The 26,238-nt window shown below is 44.0% G+C and overlaps 1 long non-coding RNA gene across 2 annotated transcripts in view; it reads left to right on the top strand.

Annotated features, from left to right (window-relative positions):
- Positions 1-19,954, top strand: part of LOC146079392 (uncharacterized) — a 31,314-nt gene extending 11,360 nt beyond the window's left edge. Inside the window, exons 3-4 of one of the 2 annotated variants that reach the window (XR_014474507.1) lie at positions 11,149-11,261; positions 19,757-19,954. This is a non-coding gene — a long non-coding RNA (uncharacterized LOC146079392). The remainder of the gene's footprint in view (positions 1-11,148; positions 11,262-19,756) is intronic. The other variant, XR_014474508.1, reaches the window with a different exon arrangement.
- The last annotated feature ends 6,284 nt before the right edge of the window (positions 19,955-26,238 follow it).

Raw genomic sequence — 26,238 nt, 5'->3', positions numbered from 1 at the left:
ATTGGGGTCTGGGGAGACTTTTAAGTAAAATAGGGTCCCAGGGACCTTATTCACATTTCAATCAATGTAAAAATCGGGACCATTGCGTCGGTCGCATCGCATGCGATTTGGTCGCATGCGATGCGATCGATGCGATGCGATCGACCCGATCATCATCGGTGTGGCCATTCTAGGAAACAAGTACCAAATTATCAACTGTTATACCGTCTTGTGTTTTTCCTTCAGCCAGCGCTGGCACAAAAAATCTATATATTTTCCTATCCTTTTAAGGAATTGACTCCCCCCAGGGCCGGCGGCTGTTGAATGAGCACCATACATATATTTCATATTTCACTGGCAGTTCGTGTGGATCCCCTATTTGAATTTTGAACTACCGTATTTTGCAGCCCCACCTCTGGAGTAGCCGCTGGATATTACTGTTTGGTAAACAGCTGGCGGTTGGGCAAGATGGGGCTCTGATAAAGGGGGTGATTCAGACCTGATCGCACCACCACAAATTCCCAGCCGCCAGCATTCAGGTAGACGCCACCCCACTAAGGAGAACTCCCGCCATGTAAATTAATGTGACCGCTATGCGCATGGACTTGTACGGCTGCAAATCCATTCACAGCTGTTCCAATAAACTTGCCCACTTCTCCAATCTTTACAATGCTTGATACAACTCCCCAAAATTGTAATAATCATCTGATAATATGTCTAATTCTTTTTCATGGCGACTTTCCACTGATGCTTTTCAAATACAATATAAATACATTGTTGCATAATCCTTTTTTAATTGAATGATACATTTGAATGAACACAAAAGTAGCAAAAACAAACTAAATGCAGTCTGGCGTTTGAAATGCTTACAATCAATAAGTTTACAGCGTTACACACCTCATTAGTTTGTATACATATTGCAAAGCAAGCTATAATGTTCAAACAGGCAGACAGTCTGGCTCAATGTTATTACAGGAATGGGAGATTAAATTAATAGTCATACAACGATTATAAATATTACTTGTTGTTTGGTTGGATTCCAATATTCCCTTCCTATAGCTCATTATGACCCGCGATTTGTCATTTTACAACAAGAAACATTGGTTCTATACAATTATGAGCTGCAAAACATTGACGCTGTGAAATGCTGCTTTCAGACCGCAAAACTGGCTTTGACCAGGTATTTTAAAACATTTCTAAGAACGGGTCTGCCGGCTAAAACCCCTTTCACACCGCATGTCTTTAAATGGTATTTCAGTGCAGTTTTTGTTCCTTCACAACACTGAACACGTTTTAACCCATAGAAAACAGTGGATGGAAAAAAAACGGGTCTGAAATGGGTAGGACCCTGCTTTATTACCGTTTAGAAATACCAGTTCAATAGAACCGGTAAATTCACTCTGCACCTTTCAGACTGCACAAATTACCGTTTTAAAACGGTAAAAAAACAGCAAAATAACGGGTGAAAAGTGCGGCCTGAAAGGGGCATCAGTATCAGGAAAGAAAAAAGTAAAAAATACTGTGCAGAGAAGTAGGTAATTCACACAATTAAAATCAAAGCGCTGGGAGCAACTGGAGTAAAATGGATAAAAATAATAAAAATAAAAATAAAAAACGAAAAAAATAAAAAACGAAAAAACAATAAACAACAAAGAAGAGTTTAAAGTGAAAGGAAAGAGATAAGGTAAGTATGCAATACCAATAAAATAAAAATTGATAAACAACGGCTTTTTATGTTTAAGCTCTTTTTTGAGAATGTGGCAAAGTCTTTAAGCGAGTGTCTCTGAGACCTTTCAGTACAGTGAATAGCTGACTAGCCCTAGCTAAGATACCGTGACGGGATGCGGCTTTCTCTCCACGTTCGGAGTCCCGTGCGGCGGCTTCCGGCTTCAGCGCTTGTACTTCCGGTGACGGATGGCAGACGTGTCTCGCTCCTGGCTTTGCTTTTTCCATTACCATTTTTTACCTTATCAGAGCTGCTCCCCTCCCCCCCCCAAAAAAAAGTATTGGCGCATAAATAGCAATTCTTCTTTTTTAATTCACACAATTGTATTAATTGTTATAATTTATATACTGTCCAGTATCAATTAATGAGACATAAAGAAAAGCAGAAATGTAATATAAATTTTTGCATGCAATGTAAAAAAACTTTAGGGAACCATCACAATTAAAAGAACAGTTCAGTTAGATTTGCAGAACTCCCATAACCATATGTTACAGTAGGTGCATAGTAAAGTCTGTGATGTTGTTCTGGCAGAATGGTCCTTTAACTCGTTTCGCTGCTTAATCCCATTCTCAGCGGCTTTATCAGAAAGAGGAAGTGGCTAAGGAAGGTTCCAGGAGCCCTGTGCTGGTTTCTAAAATTCAGGGGACCCCGATTCATTTTCCCTGAATTTCTAAAACCAGGACCAGTTTAAAGAGCCCAGGGCTGGTTATGCTTCTGGGGGTAAAAACAGCCGCCAAATACTAATGAGTTCACAAATGGAAAATATGGCCGATCGCGGGGGAAGCCATTCATAACCATTCAATTAATGGCCAAACTTAGTAAATTTCCCCATACAGTACTGTGTGACAAAATACATTTACCTATCTCCTCTCTATCCTCTTAAAGAAGTTTTTTTGAAAATGATGCCATATACTCGCTGATAAAACAACATCATGGAGACACTACTGCAACATTTAACCCTTTTAGTGCCAACATCTCTGTGAGCGATGTGTAAAACATCACCTAAAAAGGCCGGCATGGCTCACATTTGTTATATAAATTCAAATAAACAATGTAGTATATAAGGTAACATTACAGGTCCTAATGATGAATACAAATGTTTGCTTGGCAATTTTCACACCTATTTTGATAAATTAATTTGGCGCTCAAAGGGTTAATGATGTCCAAGCAAGGATAGGACTTACTTGTACCATACCTTGTCCACCAGACAATGAGAAAAGCTCACAGGTTAGCCTAATGTATTAGCTCCTGGGATTTCCGTTCCGCAATCTGTAGCAACCAAAAAATGTGTGGTCGTTAACAATAGGAAAATGCTCTCCCTAAAACTATCGGGGTTATTCTCGTTCGCTCCTTCTGGCAAATTCCTTCTTAGATGGACAAAACCATGTGCACTGCAGGGGGGCAGATGTAACTTGTGCAAAGAGAGTTAGATTTGGGTGGGGTTTTACTTTAAAGTGAGATCTATATTGCAGTGTAAAAATAAAGCAGCCAGTATTTTCCATGCACAGAAACAAAATAACTCACCCAAATCTAATTCTATCTGCACATGTTACATCTGCCCCACCTGCAGTGCACATGGTTTTGTCCATCTAAGAAGGAATTTGCCAGAAGGAGTGAACCAGAATAAACCTCATAGTTTTAGGGAGAGCATTTTCCTATTGTTAACTACCACACATTTTTGGTTGCTACACATTGTGGAAGGGAAATGTATCAACCCTTAGATTGGGGACATTGACCATATCAACCAATCAGCTTCTGTCTTTTTATAGAGAGCGCTAGGTCAATGATAGCTAGAAGCTTATTGGTTGATAAGGGCAACTTCTCTACTCTATCCACTGAGCCACACATAAGTGGGTAAGCCTGATGCTGGCACTATATTGGGCAAACCTAGGGGGGTCATCTAGGTTGTTAATGTTAAGGGGAACACAAGAAACATAATACTAAATTTCCCATATTCAGCGTCCTAATTTGCCCCAATACTAAGCTCTGACCAATGCCATGAAGAGCCGTGGCATTGCTTCAGGGCTGGGCAACACCGGGCCCTCCAGATGTTGATGAACTACACATCCCAACATGCCTTGCATCAGTTTCAGCATGGCCACATAGCAAAACTAATGCAAAGCATCCTGGGATGTGTAGTTCATTAACATCTGGAGGGCCGGTGTTGCCCAGCCCTGCATTGCTGGGTACTACCTCTCCATGGGTGTGACGTCCCATGTGAACACGAGAGGTTGGGTGGGGGCCCACGCCTTTTTTGTCACCAGTGGAGACATCTACAACGCTTCCACCAGCCCCAGACAAACTCTGCCCTGTAAAATGCACAGCTGCCCAGTTACAGTACATTGGTCCTCAATGGGGACAGAATGTCTGTGCGGAAGCTGTACATCTGCCAGGCCGAGTGTATGTTAATCCTGTAGGTCTGAACTTAAATCGCCTGTCGTCATTTGTTGTATCCGCTTGAGGTGTTCCTGATTGCTTTGCACCTGCTGCTATGTGCTATGGGACTGCTTAACCCCTGACACCCCGGCGTCCTCAATTGTGACTTGACGGTATCCTCGACATCCTGTATGGGTCATCATTAACTCCGGTAACGCCATCTGGACCATTATTCACTCCTCTATTCTGCATCGTTGCATTAACCTTCCCTCACTACTCTACTGCCCCTGTCATTTACTCTCTCCGTCCTTAAACAACTATTCTATCTATCTACCTAAAGATGTATCCATGCTTACAGTTGCTGCGCCAATCGCCCCATGTGACTCTTGTGACGATTGGCGCAATTCCGTCACCATGCATTTGCATCTAATTCGCTCCCGCGACTTATCGTAGTGTGGTGATTCCATGCAAATTTGGTGCAACAAATAAGCGCAAGTGGCCGCAGTGATGAACACGGCTACAGCTGTATCTTTCTATCTCATATATTGTATATTGAACAAATACTGTATGTGTAATCAGCCAGGGAATCTGCAGCCCTCTCCTCCTTGCACTCCCGGTGATTTGATGGCTGATGTCACAGAGGCTGGGAAGATCAGGCAACAGTGGGGTGGGGCTTAGGTCAGTGCCAGATTAAGCCTTCGGGGGGGCCGGGGCACTTTAGACAGGGGGGCCTCCTTGCACTAGTCATTACTGGCCGCAAACTGCATGGGAGAATATTACACTGTCAAAACACAGAGTAAAGACAGTATAAACTTGGTCAATGGGTAACTGCAGCGGGTATATATATATATATATATATATATATAAATATGTGCACACACACATACATACACATACATACATACATACCACATGAAAAGCCTGTGTTTGTCCCTCTGCACCTTACTCTGTAGGAGACCTCACAATCCCAGTGCTGCCTCTGATTAAAAACCCTCCCATGACTAGGCTGCTGCTGCTGTTCTCCATGGGCCTGAGAATGTAATGAGCTCCACCAATCAGAGCTCAGCACAAACGTCTCAGCCTCTGCCCTCTGGTGCAAAGTGTCATGGGACTTAGTCAACTCCCAGTAATGCACTGCACACGTGTGCAGTCAGTGTGCCTTGGCTCCCGATGCAGTGTGTCTTGGCTCCCGATGCTCAGCACCATTAATCATTGTCACATTGGCAGATAGGTGAAGCTGCAGCACTACCTCACTCACATGCACAAAACCTTTAGCTAAAAAAAATACATGCCAACCACTGGGGACCCCTAGCTAGAGGGGGGCCAGGGGGTACTGACCCCTTGTGCCCCCATTATAATCCGGCCCTGGCTTAGGTTCCATGCTGCTAAACAGGCTGGCTTCTAGGGACCGCATCAGCTGTCGCAACAGGAAGTGCTTCCTGCAGGAAGTCAGGTTATAGTATAAAAGGTTCACACTAGCTAGGTTGACTATCAATAGGTTGACATAAGCAATACCAACATTGTCGAACGCTGACACAAGAAAAAAGGTAGACAAATGGAAAGGTCAAGAATTGCATGTTTTTTGGAGGTTTCAATTTGTACATTTTCTGACATGGCTTCCAAATTAGTGTACCGCATTCCCTGGCATGGCTCATGCTTCGGGCGGGGTGCCTCGCTCCGCTACTGTTGCACCTGGCACCTTTACCATTCCCAGTCGGAGTCTATGTAGGTGGTACAGTAATAAAAAAAAAAACTCTAAAATAAAAACTCATGTTGACCTTTTCATGTGTCAGTCGGGGACATTTTGCTTGTGTCGACATGGCAATTCCAATGATCCTTTAGCAGTATTAAATCAGAGAGAGGTAGAGTGACGCAGTAGAGATGTCACACACAAGCAGCCAATGTTTTAAGTTGGCACCTGCATCCAATTTGCATTGCTGCCTGCTGCCCAATGGTTATCATCAGGAGATGCTAAACAGATCTAAATGCATTTCCATTGGCTATGTAAATCACCACCTTAGTGTAGGTGTTTGTGGGTCTATATTTGCATGCGACATGTATTGTGACCAATTGGAGATCAGCCTGGAGAGTCTACACTAAATATAGCAGCAGAAAAGAGGGAGATAGCTGTTATAAATTAAAGTAAGTAAAAGAAGATTAAGCAAGGGCTGCATAGGCATAAGGGCATTTAAGAGCCTGTGAATTTTGTGATTGTCCTAATAAAGTTGTTTGAATAATTCATTACCCATAGAAGATCAGGTGATTGACAGCTAGTTCAGCCATTTAGGTAAAAAGGGATGGTAGCTTATGCAGGGGTATATAAAGGGAGGTCAGATGATCCTGCTTTCTCTTTGAGTCTGGAATCCCACCTCCCTTGCTTTTCAAATTGCTACCTGGTCTTTTGGCCTTCACCTAATTTGGCTTTACAAAAATTAATTTAGAATTGGTGGGAAGGCGCTCTCGGGCCAGCGGTCAGTTTTGAGGTACAGGTGGTCACTGTGCGGAATTTCCCCCCTTTGCCAGCACGGCTGGTGAGTCCTGCCTCCGCGGAGTGGGCATTGGCCACTTCCTTGAAGTGTCCTCGCCATGCCATAGAAGGGGTGGTAAGACTGTCACAGTGCGGCCTGTGCCTTAAATTGGATGGGGGCGGTTCATCGCCCTGGTTAAAAGTTGGGGCGTTGCAGTCATCGCCCTGGTTAAAAGTTGGGGCGTTGCAGTCGTCGCCATTACTAACATTTTTGACCTGAGCTGGTCTCCAAGCGCTTTCCTGGCCATCCCTTTCAATAGGGTCATACCATTTAATAAACATCCATGACCTTTAACTTATGCAGTTGTTGTCCATGTGATTATTTTAGAATAAGGTGTCCATGTTATTTATTTCTAAGGGTAATGTAGAGTTAAGTTAAGGTAAATGTCAATCTGATAATTCAATGGCGCCTTAAGGCATACGGAGGGCGTTTGGGGTGTTATTAATGGTCAAGCAAAGTTAATATATTCTTAGAGAGAGTGAGACGCAAAGAGGGATTTGGGGAGCTATGCCTCACTTTCTCTAAATTTATAAGTTTGCTTCCCCATTAATAACCCCCACCCCAAACACCCTTCTTGTGAATTGGTACAATAATGTGGCCACACCCCCTTCCACACATAGACACGCCCCTTTATTTTTTATGAACGCTGCAGTATGGGGTGGCAATTATTTTCCTGACACCGGACTCCTGCATGTTTAGTTACGGCATACAGCATTGTATCTATCTATCTAACTTTCTATTACCGTCTCTGTAATGAATGTGAGACCTCTGCAATTTATTGCTAACTACAATGGTGTTTTCCTATTGGCAAATCACTTTAAAATAAAATGTACATTTATACAATGATCACAATTAATTCTGAACTAAAATATGACATAATTCATTGTTATGTGACAGACAAAATCTTTAAATCTGATTTCCAGTCTAATAACATTTAATTAGCAGTAAGAAATGTGAGGAAAAGTAGTCTATTTTCCCCATTATACTCTGTGGAGAAGCAATGTCCTCCTATTCATTATTATATGATTTTACCAATGCATTGTGGTGTTTTATATACAGTAGCTGAACTGTTACTGTTAAATTACATATAAAAAAAAAGCTTTGTACATCACGTTTTCCAGAAACTTTTACTGTATAGAAAACTTTTTAGCTCGATAATGGTATATTAGCCTGAGCTGCCTTACTGCTTGTGAATATGCTATTTTAGGGTTTTTATTGTGTGCTGAGAGGGGAAGCGAAGCCCAAAAAGATGTGCACCGGACCATTTCTGCTGATTTAAATTCTAATTCATTGTCCAGATTTTGGATTGGGCTTTGGATTTCAGCCATTTCAGTTTTGGTTTTAAAAAAATAACAAAAAATAACAAAAAAAATTAAAATCACGTAATGCATGCCTTTTTTTGTTACTACAGTATTATTAACCATTCATTTCCAGTAAATTTTGATCACTTCACAGCTCAAAATATTGTTTTTTAACAGCTTTAGGACAAAAGCTGCAGTAAGTTGACTAGTTGCTAAGTGACAGAGCAGCGGCACAAACACATGCCACTTTTGTAACACTTTGTAGACAAAACACACATGACAAACACACACCACTTTCGTCACACTTTATAGACAAAAGTGATTGGACACTATGTGCTATATATCATTGACATCAGTGCTTTGCAGGCCCATCATGTGTAGTAAATACTGCACACACCCTTCTTGACAAACTGTCCAGAAGTTCCTGGACAACAGTAGGAGGTATATTTTGCCACTCCAAGTACAACGACCAACTGTGACCAACCAGTGTACATGTAACAGTGAGTACGGCTGTATCTACTATCTTTTATTAAACCAACACCACAGGTTAACTGGGCTGTTCATAGTTTGTGTGTGGCTGTATAACTCTGCATTACCAACACCTGCACACACACACACACACACTCACACCATAAATAATACTAATATAGTACATAATTTTAAAGTGGTTGAAAGTTCCTTCCTATATACTGTCAAAGCGAACAACTCAACATGAACACGAGATTTCAAATAGCCGCAGACCCGCTCTGAAGACAGCCGGGCAGCCCACCGCTCCCTGCCTGGCTGTCCCATCGCTTCCATTCTTCCTGACGAGCCGGCGTTTCTTCCTGACGAGCCGGCGTTCAAATGCTAACACAACTCCTCGCATGTGCCGACCAGTCAGTCTGAACTAACTCTTATTTCCTTCGATGTACACCAAAGAGGAGGCGGGCGCCGACGTGATGTGACGCCAGCCGCCCGCGCCCGGCAGACTGCTACCCGCGTTCCCAGGGGAATGCCCACCATTTTCATGGTAAAGCCCATAAATCGCTGGCTGTTCCCTTGCTCTAGCCCCTGCCTGCCCCCTCCCTCCCCTTCCCATGTGAACACCTCAGCGACCATGATAGCCGCTGAAGGCGTCAATACAGCGGCACTGCATATGCGCAAATACAGAGCCGCACAAACGCTCCCCGGCGTGAATATTCGGAGACGATTGATCCTGAATAAGGCCCTAAATACAGATTATGTAGGATAAGCTTATAAAAATACTGACATTCAGCATGTAGGGTATATGGCTATGGTATAATAGATCTACAATGTTCAAAAGGTCAACATTAAAAAGGTCAACAAACTTTTGACCATGTTGACCTTTTGACTGCACCAATAGTTGTCGACCTTTTGACTGTCGACCTAGACATTGTAGATCTAATGACTGCATACCGGGTATACTATATACTGCATTTGCCGGTGATTCAGTATAGACAGACGTTATTCTTCCTATAGACCTCAGAAAGCAATAGACAAGCACAGACAGACGAGCACAGATAGACGAGCACAGATAGACGAGCACAGATAGACAAGCCATATGGATTCTAACCATAACCAGTGTAGAAACGTCTTCCTCATACTGTACCTGACACTGAGCAGGCACCAGAGGACATCCCCATCTGCTTCCACAGGGATTTCACACCACCACCCCTTGGACCTGTTACAATGAAATTGGTTCTCAAGGGGTCACAGTCTTTAGCTAATGAAGCAGAGAGGGTGCACTTGCCGGTGACAGGTTTGCAGTAGTAGCATATGATGTGCCAGACCAGATGTTTTCCTTCATTTACAAATGCAGAAACCAAACTAAAAAAAAGTCATTATAAAAAGCGATAAACATAAACACAGATTACTTATCCCCGTCACCATGGCGACTTGGATTGATGCATGTACACTGGAACGGACGGGCTGTCATGTTTCTGTAATCCTTTCTCCAAAAACCCAGGGCATATGGGGTCAATATGAGGAAGGTGATATAACATACTCTCGCTGTGCGGGGGCCAAGGAGTTAGCACAGGGCAGTGTCTGCAGATATCTAAACAAAAAAGTTATGTAATAATAAGGCGAGGGAACATATTGGAGATGGGGGCAGCAGAGAACGGGGAAGTGTGTGCGTGTGTGGGGGGGGGGTCAGTGCTAATATGTCTAAAAATGTTTTAAATTGGGATGTACAAAATGGGGTTGGCTTTTATTTTTCACTGACTGGGTTTGTAGGCCACACCCTCTTGTTGCCAGACCACACCCCCACATTTTGTGGGCGCGCCTAAGGCGTGCATTGATGTCCATCCTGCTGTGGATTAGAAGTTGGGAGGTAAGGGTTGCTGGGGGCACAAAGCATATGCTTGCACCTGAGTCACTGGTTCCGCCACTGCAAACCCAGTTAGTCTATTTAGGTTTGTTCCTTGTTTATTTTATTAACAATATATTTTTTCTTCAATTTATTTGTGTCCTCCTCGTCATTGTAAAAACGTTGGTCACCTTAGTTATAATCTTAAGCCTTAGTACAGTATGTACAGTATATGAAGCAGAAGCATAGTGTGTGTGTCATACATCCCGCTTCTGCTATAGTTTGTGCACAGCAGTACTCAAGGGATCTTGTGGGGTAAATGTTACTGTGATCAGAACAGCTAAACTTCACAGCACAGCACAGCACAGCACAGAGGATTGTCACACTGTACTTGCTAACTTTATTCATCTCTCTGGGAGAAGCCCACAGAGAATATTCAGCTTTAGGGGTATCCAAATCATTAAGCCCCACCCCAAACACAGCAAAATGCCATGATCCACATGTTCATGTAGAAGTGGTGGGGCTAAAAAGGCCTATGACATACCAATGTCTAGCAGGTTACCACCCCAGAAACACCCAATGAAATGATATGCAACTGTGGGGGTGATTCGGGTTGGCTCCAAAGCACATTTGGTTTGCTAATGGACAAAACAATGCTGTACTGCAGGTTGGGCAGATGTGCAAAGAGAGTTCAATTTGGGTGCGGTGCGTACTTCAAACTGAGATCTATATTGCAGTGTAAAAATAAAGCAGCCAGTACTTACCCTGCACAGAAACAAAACAACTCACCGAAATCTAACTCTCTCTGCACCTGTTACATCTGCCCCACCTGCACTGCATATGGTTTTCTCCACTAGTAAATGGAATGTGCATTGTGAGCCAACCTGAATCACCTCAATGTGTTAACTCTCAATTTGTATCTTTAAGCTGTAACCAACGATGCTGCTCAAACACATTTGAAGACTGTGAACGTTGGGATCAATTCACTTGAACGCAAAGCACATATTTTAGCAAATAGACAGAACCATGTTGCACTGCAGGTATGTAACAGAGCAGAGAACATGTGCAGAGTAACATTTGCAAAGTGCAGAGCAAAATAAATGGGACATGTGCAGTATATGATGTTAAACATTGCAGGATTGATTTACAGTAGAGATGTTTTGATTCTAATTCATCAAAGTGTTTTGTTTTTGCCAAAACCACCCTCAAGTATTATGGTTCTAAATCAGTTTGTGCTTCTGTTAAAAATTTAATAGAAGAAAACTGATTAAAAAAAATCAAATCACATTTTTCCAATCCAAATGCCAAAATCTTATTTAAAACCTGAATTCCGAACCGTGAGAAGATCCGTAGAAGGACTTAGTTCATATTGGATCTCACCAGAATATCTCCACTTGGTTTTGGTGTGATCCGAATCCACAAAATTCAGGTGGATTCAGACTTCTAGAGAACAGAACCATACATCTCTAATTACTGGTGTTTTTTTTAATGTTAAAGGCTTCAAATTATCCCCAAATTACCCCCCAAATCAACTTTCTATTATGCACCCCATATTTATTTAGACAAAAAAAAATTGTAATAAAATTTAGAATATTTTATAAGCTCAAATATTTTTCTTTGGGCTATTGATATAAACTGTTACTGTACCCAATATTTTTTACAATTTTTTGGGATGCAGGCTGATTTTCCCTTTTTTTTTTTTTTTAAATGTCCCATAATATTTGCCAGCAAAATTTTCCAGCCAATTTTTTTGCGATTGAATAGCATGAGACATAACCGCTAAAATGCAATACCTGCATTAGGTTTTGCAGGAACAAAAATTGACATTCACCAAATATAGCCCAACGTACAGTATTTGTCTTAGCCTTGTGTAAGTGGGAACATATCAGTGACTTTCACAGAATGCAAGTTTAGGAAATCCTTTTTTGCTGGGATAGACTAATTTTTCAATTTCCTGTGTATTTAGCTCATTCACCTTTCTAGAGTAATTAAAGTAAAATATTAGATGTTACCAGAAGCAGTGATGATATAAAATTTAACTTAAGACTAATAGATTTTATATGGCCTTTGTTTATACTGATGGGGGCGGCCTTTTAGCCAAAAAAGCAAATTCTGTGAACTCCAGACGTTCCTTTCATCCTGTGCTGGGCTGGAATTCAGAGTCACCATGAATATCTTTGACGTTTTTGTCAGAAAGGAGAGGACACTGGGATATAAATATAACTTTTTTATGTTAAAAGCAAAACCATGATTCTTTAGTACTTCCTTAAAATAAAATCTCCAACAGTGATTTTAGTAAAGTATATAATAGCTACCGCTTTAATCACTTCAATTACATTAATAAATGCATTCTCATAATTTGAAATGAAAAAAAAAAAAATACATACTTTCAGAGGTTATGCCGATGGTTCTCTATGGACGTCCTGTGATATGTACTAGGCGATCTCCCATCAATCCACAGTACATCCTGTGGTGTGATTCAGTAGTGATCAGACAAGGCCGAATTCGAACCCATGCCGATGGTGGTGGTGGTGGTGGTGGTGGGGGGGGGGGGGGCAGACCCCCTGTATCACACTCGCTGATGCATTCGTACTAAGGATGGCCATCTGTTCAATCACCATCGATGATTGTCATAGATGGTGATTCTGCAACCAGCCATCGGTAGTGATAAACTATGTAATGGATAACCATCAAAAGTTTTAGCTATCAATGGTTATCCATTATCTTTGACTGAATGGCCCATGGGCCAATCAAAATGTGGAGGTGTGGCTTCCGGGCGTCGGGGTGGAGCTATGCTCTGTGTCCCAACACATTAAAAAAAATAAACATTGGTTCTTCTTTGCCATCGATGTAGGGAAACCATCTGGTTCTCCCACATCAATGGCAAAAGTATTGAACATTGGCCATAAACCATCGATGATTTCAAGTCATCGATGGTCGATGGCCATCTCTAATACACACGGGTATGTGATGGAGGGGAGTTGGCAGGAGGCGGCAACATGAGAACGTTAAAACTGACTTTTATTTCTGAAGGGGAGATAAATCATTCGATGGTCGGCAACCATCAATTGATTTCTCTTCACTGGGTGAAGGGATGCATTCTCGCACACATCCTCTTGCCTGCTAGCGAGGGGCTGTGGGCGGCGAGAGGGTGGTTGATGTTCGGCGGGGCAGCGCTGACCTGTTCGTAAGGTTATGAGTGTACGCAGCCTAGCGAACAGGTTTGAATCATGTCCTCTGTTCCAACACTGGCAGGGGTGTGGTATATAACGGATCGACAATGCCTATGTTGACCCAAAAAAGTTGACATGCACAAGGTCGACTGTAAAAAGAAGGTCGACATGAAAATTTCAACATGAATTTATCACATTTTTGGGTGTCAGTTTCAACATGGATCCCCAAATAGCGTAAAGTGTACCCTTGCGAGGCTCACTTCGTTCAGTACATTTTCCCTTTTTTAATTGTAGTCCACGTGGATGGTAAAGTACGAAAACGCCAAAAAAATTTAAAATAAAATTCTGAAAACTCATGTTGAGCTTTTCATGTGTTAACATTTTTTCATGTCTGCTTTTTGACCATGTCGACCCATTGCATGTCGTTATTTTGGTATGACGAATGTCTAACTAGATGCTGTAGATCTACCACCCGGAACCTGCTTTAGCATTTAGATGGACCCCTGTGTTTTGGGTCTAATTCCCCATTAGAATTTGGTTATGATGCAGATTTGGATTTAATTTTGGTTTAAAATCATTTTTAAAAAAGTTGATACTATGTAAATCTCTTTTCAATATTGTTATGTGTAATTCAAACTGTTGTTCTATTGTCATCCCAAGAATAACATGATTTTGATTCCATTCAGATCCACATTTGGGGGCCGATTCAGGTCCAGATTAGTCCCGCTCCCCGATGGTCGGGGTTTGCGCATGTGCGATTATGCGGATGTGAAAATCTCGAGAGCGAATGTCTGAGCCATGCGTTGCAGGAGGGGCGGGCAGGGGTAGGAAGTAGGGGAATGCCCAGTGCTTTATAGGCTTTCCCATAAAAACACTGGGCACCCCCAGCAGAGGCAGGTGTGGCGATGAAGGGCATATATGGACAGACGGGTGGTCTGTCCGTATATATGCCCTTCTCGTTTATTCCCCCATCTGTCCATCTGTGCCTTCTCCCATCCATCTATTCTGCTTTGTCCATCCATCTGTTCGTCTATGCCCCATATGGTGCTTGTCCATCCATCCATCTGACCCCCCCAATTCATCTGTTGATATATGCCTGCACCCCCATCTTGTGCTGTAGTCAAGTATTGTTTCTTATGCTCTCGGCGTACCACATGCTCTCGCCCTCCACCTGCCTGACCATATAAGGACACCTTCGATCCATCTGTCCATCTATGTCCCCATGTCTGTCCATTTGTCCATCAATGCCAGCAACTTCTGTCTATGCCCCCATATGGTGCTCTGTCCATCCATTCATCTATGTGACCCCCATCTGGTGGTCTATGCTTGCGCTATCCCTGTGCTACAGTCAAGTAGTATTTCTAATGCTCACTTCTTCTTCTCCCTCTCTCTTTCTCTCGTCTAAGACACACTCTCCCTCTGTGACACTCTTTCTCTCATTCCTTTTTTTTCCATGAAACCCTCTCTCACGCTCTCTCTCTCTTTCCATCGCCCTCTCTAGCTCGCTCCTTTCTCTATTTCTCTCTCTCCACCTGATGTCCACTATCTCTCACTACCCTCTCTCTCATGCCATAAGGGGCACTGTAGTGACAAAAGGCTTGGTGGTCTGGGGGGCCTTTCGAGATTTTGCTATGGTGCCCACAAAGTTGATAGAATGGGAGTTTAAGGGAGTCAACTGGCATGGGCACCATCATACAGGGCGGGAGCTGATGACACCATCCCTGCGGGGAATGTCCAGCGTTTTAATGGGGATGCCCATTAAATGATGGGCGTTCCTCTGATGATGCCCCCGGACCGCTCCCTTCCCCCCCCCCTGCCCGTGCAAAGGCCTTACTCAGTGATCACCTAGGGGGTTTGCACATACGGGCATATACATGCAAACCCCCAGGGCCGGTGCAAGCCTCCCCCCCGCCCCAGGCAAATCCTCCGCCCACCGCTCAATGCACACACCCCCCCCCGCGCACTCCTTTGGGGCGAGCGAGCGATACTGCGGCGGGCGGCCACGCTCCGGGAGGAGGGGGGTCCGGGCGATACTGCAGCCAGCGCTTGGGGGGAGGGAATTGCAGGCGATACTGCAACTGGCGCCTGTGCTCCGGGGGGTGTGCGGGCTATACTGCGATGGGTGCCCGCAGGGGGGGGGATATCGTTGATTCACGGGCGGGATGGGGGGAGGGAAAGGGAAGCCCACTGTCTTACCTGTCCTGCTCCCAGCTTTCTATGGTACCTCTATGGTACCTCTCCTAGGCGGCTCATTACCACCCTCCAGTGGCCGGCGCCCTAGGCAAATGCCTAGCTCTGCCTAGTGGTGGCTCCGGCCCTGCAAACCCCCCACCATCGAAAAAGGGGCCCGAATTCAGACCCGTAGAAACGGGTCCGAATTTGCCCTCAAGGAAGCTGGCAACGGATGGCTTCTACATATTTTGTTATAGCAAAGACGCAGTAAAAAAAGTAAGAACGTACAATAAAAAATGAGCGTGGAACACAGATCAGTGCAATTGTTTGACGTGTGAATTGAATCAGAAGATACGTCTTCATGACGGCCGGCGTGTACGTACAGTATAACACCTTTAACCAATACGCACCATCGATTCATAGTTCCGCTTAAAATTTAAAAACTTGAAGAATTTTCTGTTTATCAAAGGAAAAAGAGAGAAATGACAAGTAAACCGAGGTTCAATCGTTTCCATTTTATTGTAAATCTATTACACCTATGCTACATTTAAATCAATTTTGTTGAAAACATACCCGAGCAGACTGTACCTCAGGCCAGTTCAGGTCCCCGGAGAATAAAAAAAAAAAAAAAAAAAGAAAGATTTATCTAGTAACAAGTAACACCTCAGGAAAAAAGAAACAGGCTTTTTAATTGCTTTGTGCTCTTCATAATTGAAGACAGGCACCTTCTCCAGGCATTCAGTGCCAAGAGGAGTGTGACTTCACTTGGCCCCTGCTTAATTAATCCTGTGATACAAACCTTCTGGCTTCAATTTTCACATTTCTGTCTCTTTTTAGAGGTGATAATAAAACTAAAAATTTATGTTGGTTACTGTATGTCTCTAGCTGTGCCGGCGGAACACAAATACAGCCGTATGGATGGAGGAGGTCTCTGCGCATTCTTGTTTGGTGTTTTTTTTTTTGTTGTCAACTGTGGAGCATTCTTTGTATTAACTTCAAAAAAGGCACCGCAACGTGAAGAACACAATAACAACAACTACAAAAGATCGCTGGCTGCAAGTCCCACTCAAATAGCGGAATATAGTCTTGATTGGCATTGTATTGTTCCTAGTGGTGGTACATAGAAGGTATCCAGATTTAGGGATTACCCCTATACGGTATGTCACGGACTGTCCCCATGCCTGCAGACAGCAAAGGCCAGTCCCAACCTTGCATTATATTTAACTTTTTTTTTTCAAGTGGATGCGGCCACGCCTTCCCAGATTGGCCACTCCCTCTTAAGGTGCATACAAAACGGATAGATTAGGCAAAATATCTAGGCATTCCCGACTGATTAAAACGACCAATCGTTCAAATCATTCCGTGTGTATGAACGGATAGATGACGATGCGCGTACCCGCCGGTAGTTGGTAGAGGTCGATGATCTTTCCTGCATGCAGAAATATCAGCGATGTGTACCAATCATTTAAGCTGATTTACTGGCTCCCGCTCCCCTCCACCATCGTTAAAGTTCGATCAATCATGTGCAATTTTTGTACAATCGTTCACTATTTGACACCAAATCATTTGTCCAGGAGTTCTGAAGAAATCGTTAAACGAGATTTGATCGTTTGCTAAATCTATCCGTGTGTACGCACCTTTAGTACCCGTTACCCATGTATGTCACAACAGCTTTGTTTATTATGTGTTTTTTCAGTGTACATTACATCCATACACCTAGCACTTTAGGATAATCCCCTTCATTCTTTTTCAAATCTTTTGCGGAATTGTCCTACAGCCCAATCAGTAGCGTAACAATGGCACTGCAGCTCAAGCGGTGGCTTGGGTGAGCCGGCGTTGTGGGGTCACATGGCAGATTCCAATGGGTCTGGCCGTCCATATAAAATCTGCTGAAAATGTCCCTCCAAAAATGTCTACCTCTTTGGAAGAGACAGATGCTAGAGGTCCTACTGGACAGATGGATAGATGCTAGAGGTCCTGCTGGACAGATGGATAGATGCTAGAGGTCCTGCTGGACAGATGGATAGATGCTAGAGGTCCTACTGGGTAATGCACAGAGGCGGCAGCAGCGCCAACCAAGTAATGCAGGGGGATCACACAGCACAAATATACATGCATGCGATATACATGCTACATCAATCCCCCAGGGATCCCCAGTGCTGCCCGAGAATCTGTGAGATGTGCAAATTTGTTATATAAATAAAAAAAAAAAATGTTGTGTAAAAAAAAAGATATTTCCTATATAAAGGTGACATTACAGATCATTATGATGACTACAAATGTTTGCTTGGCAATTTTCACACTAATTTTGACAAATTTACTTACTTAGCACTCAAAGGGTTAACATGGCAGTTAGGAGTTGTTTGGCTGATACTTTATCTTCATCCACTGTATCTCTCTCCAAGCCAGGGCAGACTCTACCATTTGACAGTTTTTGGCAGGAATTTGGGGGGTACAGTACCATTCTTCTGAGGAAATGGTAGATCTGTACACCGTAGAAACGCGTTAATACAGCATCTACGGTGCCACGATCAGCAGACTCCTTCCCCAAATCCATCGATGGTCACGCTGGTTCAGCTAATTTGGTGATCAGGACATCTCTAATGCCGCACGGTCTGTTACCGGAAGAACGGACAGGCTCACTGACAACATCTGACCTACCCCGGCGCATCAGAGCCGCCCGGCAGGAGCTGAGCACTGGCTACGGCCGCGGTCAGTTGCGACATTGGATGGCCAGAGAAAGAGAGTGAGGACACGCATATACCACTCATCTCCCCAATTTGAGCAGCATACCGAACACAGACTGTCCCAGTCACTATATGTGTGTGGTGAATTATCTGAATCCAAGGTCCCAATTAAAGGGATAGTGACTTTTCTTATAAATTTGGATACAAATTGTTTGGTACTTATATTGTAGTTGGGCGCCCATTAAGCTTCATTTTCCGCGTCCCACAAATTATATAAAAATACTATATAGGTTGCGCCTGATTTGTTTTAGATTACAATACCAACAAGTATGCCTATCACAATAATACAGTTGTCTATAATGAAGACATCCCTGTTGTACAAATGGAGCCCCTGTCATGGTTGCAGGGGCTGGCGATTTTATTACCAGCCACCAGGCCCCACCAGCCATCGGAAGAGACGCTCGTGCACCCCATTCCGACGGAACACTACATGATAATAGAATTCAGAGATATTGGTTACATATACCTGCGCAGGTGTAGGATATGCCCCCAACCCATCGTCAAGGCTTCTCTATATATAATAGTATCTCACTGCCGTGCCGCAATGGGCTTTCTAGCTTATAACAGTTTTTGGGGTGCCGCACCCCCGCACCTAGATATAGCGCTAGGGACCCCCAATATACAGAGAAGCCTTGACGATAGCTTGGGGGCATATCATACACATGCGCAGGTATATGTAACCCAGGGTTGCCGACCCTCCCGGAATTTGCGGGAGACTCCCGAAAATCGGGTCCCCCCTCCCGGCCCCCGGAAGGGTGGGCAACCCTCCCGGAATCAGGGGGACCACCACTGAGCCCCCCGATCGCGGCATTTAAATGCCGCAAACCGCGGGTCTCAGAGGAGGGGGTGGAGCTAAAATGGCACAATCGTGTCATTTTAGCCCCGCCCCCTCCATAGAGATCAGTTATTTCGGCTATTTGCCGTAATGGGGGTGGGGCTTAATGGCGTCACCGTTAAGCCCCGCCCCCAAACTCGTAATGAAAGCTTCCTCTCCGGGCTTCTCCCGGAGAGGATTTTTTGCAAGTCGGCAACCCTGATGTAACCAATATCTCTGAATTCTATTATCACGTAGTGTTCAAGATTGGTTACTAATGCCATTCAGTGAGCTGAGGATACAATGTCTTTTTTTACCTACTCAGTATTAACCCCTCCCTCATGCACCTGAGTGGTATTACTAAACTAATCTACCTCTATATGATATTTCCACATTTCCATCTTTGTCATAAATATTTAGTTACTGTACATAGCGGCAGTGAATTTCATTGCTCTTTACGAGAGAACAATACTTGTGGACATTCTCTGAGGTCCTTCCACATTAGTAGAAGCATTAAAACCCCCATAATGCCTCACTCTCTGAAGGACGAATTTGTCACCAAGTGCGACATGACAATTGTGACCCAACACACAATGCTGTAATTACAGCTTGCATTTACCATTCTGCAGGCACTTGGACAGAGCATCTGGAAAAGTCCCTGAGGAAGTTTGAGTGATGCAACCTCTTCAGTGCCAGGATGAAACGCGTTGGGTGCACTGCTAGCTGCTGTCTTCCAGTAGAATTTATAACTTTATTGTATTTTATTTATGACAGTAGTTATATATGTCTAAATAGATTGACATTGTTTCATGTATTTACCTTCATCAATAAAGCAGAATTTTTACATGGAAAACTGATCTTTGGGATTCGTTTGAAATATAAGATAATCACTTATTTATATTTATACCGGACAACCTTTTATTTATATTGCACATACTGTATGTTATTGCACTAGAAGACACCCTTGTACCCTTGTGTGTGTATATATAGTGAGATCAGGGCAGGAGTGGGCTCTTCTGGTGTAGATGGACATATCCAAACACACAGCACAGAGGAAAACAGCACATCAGTCCATGTTTATCTAGCCTTGGCTAGTTTTATTGTGCAGTACAGAAATCAAAACTTAAAAATAAATCATAGCCTGTCTGGGCACTAACTAAACATAATAGATTACATCTCTCAGATTACTAGGACCTAATGCCCCTACCACAGTACTTACAGTCAGTAAACAATAGTGTTTCATGGCAGGTCTGATGCCTGTTTTCCACAGACCCTCAGCAAAGCCCTAGTACAACTTATATGAAGTTTAGGAAGTATTTAGCCTTCACTCAGGCTGAATGCCTAAAGGGCCTTGTGGATGGAGCCCTTCTTTCTCTCTCACATCCCCACCCCAGGGGGAAGCGGTCATCTATTAGAATGAACTTAGGTCTACAGTAATTAGGTCGACCCCACTAGGTCGACTGGCAGGAAGGACGACCTGACTTAAGGTCGACATGGGCCAAGGTCGACATGACTTAAGTTCGAATTTGCATAAAGGTCGACATGAGGAAGGTCGACTGGTCATAAGGTCGACATGGGTTTTTCACTGCTTTTTGAGCGACATGTGCCAACAGGCGGTATTTCATGCCCTACCATCCACTAGGGCGTGGAGGAGGTTATTAAAGCTGTGGCAAGCGAAGCGAGTCACCGTGCCCGAAGCATTGCGAGCGATGCGAGGGTCCGATTCTCATTGCCAACTGTGTCCATGTCGACTGTGTCGACATTCGGGTCAAAAAACAGTGAAAAACCCATGTCGACCGTATGACCAGTCGATCTTCCTCATGTCGACCTTTATGCAAATTCGACCTTAAGGCATGTCGACCTTGGCCCATGTCGACCTTAAGTCAGGTCGACCTTCCTGTCAGTCGACCTAGTGGGGTCGACCAAATGACTGTAGACCTAAGTGTGGTCTGACAGATGTACTGATTCCACCCCAGGAACCCCTATACGGCTTTTACTAAAAGCCCAAAAGCTCTCAGCAGAACAGCCACAAAACATCTTCCTGGGGTTTTTTAAATACATATGTCAGAAACATGAGAGACTTGTGTGTGTGTATGTGTGTTGTGTGTATTATGTCCATAAATCATACTTTAAAAATATAAATATTACACTAATAGTATATATAGTGTATATAGTATGTTTATGACCTCACATTTTCATAATTAAATATAATTCAGTTTTTGGCAGGTATTCAATGACCTAATTCGTCCTGTGCAGCGAACCCTGTTTTGGATTCGCTGCACAATCGCCGGGTTCCGGAGGGCTGTAGCCTTCGCTGCCAGACAACGCCTCAGGGGCTCGCTGCCTCTGGTGGCGAATTTTAACCCCCCCCCCCCCCCCCCCCCCCCGGCGAATGCAGCAGAGAGCCGGGGGACGGCGGCAGGCAGGGAGATGGAAGCCTCCCTGTCTGCGCCAGAGACTGTGGGGGTAAAGGAGGGCTGGCAGGGATACAGGGAGAGCCCCCCGAGAGCTGGCAGGGGACTGGGATACGGAGCCGCTGCACTTACTGGTCCCGATCCTGCATATTTAATGATCGGTACCAGTGTGCAGTGAATATACGAATATTAATGAGCGGCTCCCGGCCCCCTGCTGGCGAATGTGTAAAAAAAAAAAAAAAAAATTAAATATATATTCATGTGTAGCAAACACAGAAATAAAAATAGCATGCCCCTTCACAGAAAAAAAATTCTGATTTTTGGACACCCTAAAAAAACTATTTTAAAAGATCACATTCCAGATCACCTAAAAAAGATGACGAATGCAAAACAGTGAATCATGGCAAAAATCACTGGCGAAAGCAGTTCTCCATTTGAGCATTGAATACACTCTCGGCGAATTTTACTAAAAACCCCATTGAAAACCACCGGCGAATCGCACACAGCGAATCGGTAGACATTCACTGTTCACTTGCAGCGAATTGTCTCCATTGAATAGGGAGAATCGTTTTTTCAGAGGAAAAATTCGCCGTTAGCCCGGATAAATGCCAGATTCGCTGTAAACAACGGAGAATCTGAGGCATTGAATACTGGCCTTTAAGTTACATAGGGCGGTATTCAATGTGAATACCAGCGACGTGCAGCGAATCCTGTTTAGGATTCGCTGCACATTCGCCACTGCCCGCCACGTTCCGGAGCCTCGACAGCTCCGGTATTCAACGAGTCAGGGGCTCACTGCCATTGACTGGCGAATTTGTGCTCCTGCGGCGATGCCACAGGGAGCCTTAGGACGGTGGCAGGCAGGGAGATTGAAGTCTCTCTGCCTGCCCCAGAGCGTATGTGGGGGGGAGGTGGGCTCCCCGGGTGCCAGGCAGCACAGGCTGCCCCCCGGGGGTGCCAGCAGGGGACCGGGTATATTCACTACACCCGATAACGATCGGGTGCAGTGAATATATGAATATCTAATGAGCGGCTCGGTTCCGGCGCCCCCTGCTGGCTGCTGTGTAAAAAAATAAAAAAAATGAATAAAAAAAGCATGCCCCTCCTCAGAATAAAATTCCTGATTTTTTTACACCAAATGTAAAAAACAAAACACTTTATTTTAAAAGTTCACATTCCACTTCACCATAAAAAGATAGCGATTTCTACTCGGTGAATCATGGTAAAAAAAAAAAACTTGAAATGTATTCGCCATCTGCTCATTGAATAGGGTGATTCACCGTTTTTGTCAAAAATTCGCCAAACAGCACAAATTCGCCATAAAAACATGGCGAATCAGGCTCATTGAATACCGCCCATAGTGTATTAACATCGTTAAATATTCCTACATCCTATTGTATTAGGTTAATCTGAAGTGGCTATTGTAGAAGAAATATCTACTAAACTCCGATTGTTCTGCTTCAGTGTTATATTGAGGTAAAGTAACTTTCAAAGTTCATACAGGGACTTCCAATGTTTCCGAGATACAGGAGTAGAATACAAAGCTATAACTCAATAAAGCTGCATGTAATGTACTAATTTTCAATAGCTTTATTGCAAGAACCTTTGAACAATAGAGTTGATTATCCCCTGACATTCTATGCTGATTACTGGTAAAATCTTGTTATAAAGTCATGAAACGAGAATGGAGGTGAAGTGTAAGCGAGCTTCCAGGATGGTTTGTGTACTGCGTTGTTCATGACTACTTTACTCAGATTAGAGGACACCATACACAGTGATTTGGTGACCTTTGTAAGTATCAAATGTAAAACACAGGAATAATTCGGAGCAATTGTATCCACGAATGAAACAAAGACTTAAAACGGACAACTGCATGAGATTGTTCAGATGAGAGGCAATGTCACACTTTTAACCCTTTACCCTACAGGTTCACAAACCTGGTCCTCAGATCGCAGTGCATGTTTTGCAGGTCTCCTCACAGAATCACAAGTGTAATAATTAGCTCCACCTGTGGATCTTTTAAAATGTGTCAGTCAGTAATAAGTGCACCTGTCAGTGAGCTTGAAAAGTGAACTGTGTGGGGTTTTGAGGACAGAGTTTGAGAATTCCTGCTTTACCCTATACCATAGTTGCTTACCTGACCCTCTCCTTCAGGGAGAAAATGCTCTGTTCCTGGACTTCCCTGGTAATGTATGATTGCCAGCACCTGTGTGGAGCTAGGTAATTGATAAGAAAGGTGTTTCACCACAGGTGATGGCAATCATACATTACCAGGGAAGTCCAGGAGCAGAGCATTTTCTCCCTCATGGAGAGGGTCAGGTAGGCAGCCATGCGGGCAATACCAGGAATCAACAACTCCTGGCACGTGTCAGACAAGGCACACTGGGTATGCTTAAAAACAATGCAGATATCATGATCACCTGAACAGCAATATAGGCCAATGCAATGGGGCCACAGCGCATAACCACCCATTCACATTAAAGAAATCATAACTTACCCCTTCTTCAGTCCTGCCCTGTCTGATCACATGCTTGCATACAGTGAATGGCTGTCAGGACTCTTATTGGTGGATAACTCCAGCTATCCACCAATCAGCAAGATGACGGCCATTCACTGTCTGTCTACTGGCTGTTATACAATGATTAAAACTTTAAGAAAAGCAAAAACATCATAGAAATAAACCGAACACATTTTATTTAATGTGTGAAAGATTTGATGTACAATACTAACAGAAGTGGGGCTGCAGTACAGTCTGAAATTGAAATAGAGGAGCCATGGGGAGCCACACCCACTGTCAGTGAGTCAGTTTGGAACGGCAGTTGGTGGCAGTGGGTGTGGCTCCCCTGTTTGAATTTTGAACTGAGCAGCAGCCTCCCCCTCCTCACTGATAGTGCAAATCCCTCACTCCAGGATTGTTCACCTGGCAGCTTGGGCTGTACTTGTTGTACTAGTGTTAACGTCAACAACAAACCTCCGACATGAATCACAAAATGGTAAATACGGGCAACAAACTTTTAATGTCAATGTCAAATATGAGCTCAGTACCTGATTCAGAGGTATCTGGTTGTTAGGTATACAGTGTCTAGGTCGACAGCAAAATGTCGGCACACGTTAGGTTGACATTGGCAAAAGTTCGACACTCAAAAGTGTCAACATTGTCAAAATGTCTACACAATCAAAAGGTGACCATGAAAACTGTTGACACGTGTAAAGGTTATATTGGGTTTTTTATATGTTCTGGTACACATCCCTTTGCATACTAGCGAAGGGATACAGGAGGAACAGCAGCGAGGGGGCATTCGGTGAGGCAGCGCTGACCTGTATGCTAGGCTGCAAGTATAGAGGTCCGAATCAGGCCCCATACTATCTCGGTAACCAACTGCTGCACGGCACAGTATATAGCATACATCGCTGAGTCCGCTCACCTGCGTCAGCTACTTAACGTAACACAGAAGCGATAAAGCATTATGAAGTATAAACTGACTTCACAACCTGGTTTACACATAAGCTGGAAAACATTTCCCTGCTTCCTCTTTCCCACAATCTATCTCCATTCTACAAAGGTGTTCCTGCACTTTCTATTTTCAGAGTTTGGACGTTCGCCACATCCAGGCAGACAACCAATAAGACTTTATTCTCCCTGACATCCTGAAACAAACCATCTGTCTATCAGCGCTGCTTTGCGTTATTATAAAGAACACAATGTTTAGTGATACATTACAGGGAATGGGAAAGATTTGGTTATGGATTGTTTTATGTTAATACACAAAACATTTGTGGGACTAATTCAGAGCTGTACAGAAGCCCAGAGCCATAAGTGGTGGGTGGAACCGGCTGCACTCACCTGTGATTGTGGATGTCTGTGTATGTGTCACTGACCCACCAGAGGAGAAGTAGGTGGGAGGTGACTAAGCCCCACCTCTATAAAAAAGAAAATAACATGATTGGGTCAAATTTGCATAGAGTCTGGACGAATATTATGCGATTAGCTTATAATCATGTCATTAGGCACCGCCCTTTCTACATGACAGTAAGCTCCCCATTTACTAGGAAGTGGGCATGATGCGGGAGGGGTGAGGACTCTTATGAGGGCGCAGGAAACCACCCGAAAAATCATGCAGCCCCATTTACTAGGAAGTGGACAGAATGCGGGAGGGGTGGGGACTCTTCCGAGGGTGCTGCTTCCAAGGGGGCGCCTCTCCTCCCCTGCCAGTTTGAATCAGTTAATTGAAAGCTGTCAATATTGATATCACTTCTGTGGCTGACTCCCCCTCCTAACATCATTTTTGCAAGTGTCACACTCTGTATTAGAACCCATGACACCTTACTGGTTATGCTATTTGGGGGGCACTAATATTTATCTTGCCTCTGGGCAACTGGAACGAACTTACGCCACTAGATAGAATCATCATTCGGTAGCCGACGGAAGGGGGCATGCGCACAAGATGTTTTGCACGCCCCATTCCATCTGAGCCCTCCGGTGCCCTGAGCAGCGGCCCCACAGCCCCCCTCCCCCAGCTGCCTCCAGCTCCCCCCTATCCTTGCCAGTCTCCTTTAAGCAGAGATGGGCAGGGAATCTGCTCCCCGCCGCCATGCTGACGGGGAGGTGCAAGCGTGTGAGACAGCCTGAGCCAGCTCATGTCATTTGGTGATAGAACAGACTGGCTGACTCATGCTCCATCTGTAATTGCAAGTCA

This window comes from Crinia signifera, chromosome 5, assembly GCF_055691185.1.
Source record: "Crinia signifera chromosome 5, ASM5569118v1, whole genome shotgun sequence".
Lineage (NCBI taxonomy): Eukaryota > Metazoa > Chordata > Amphibia > Anura > Myobatrachidae > Crinia > Crinia signifera.
Note: the sequence above shows the minus strand (reverse complement) of the source record. Positions and strands in the feature narration are given on the sequence as shown.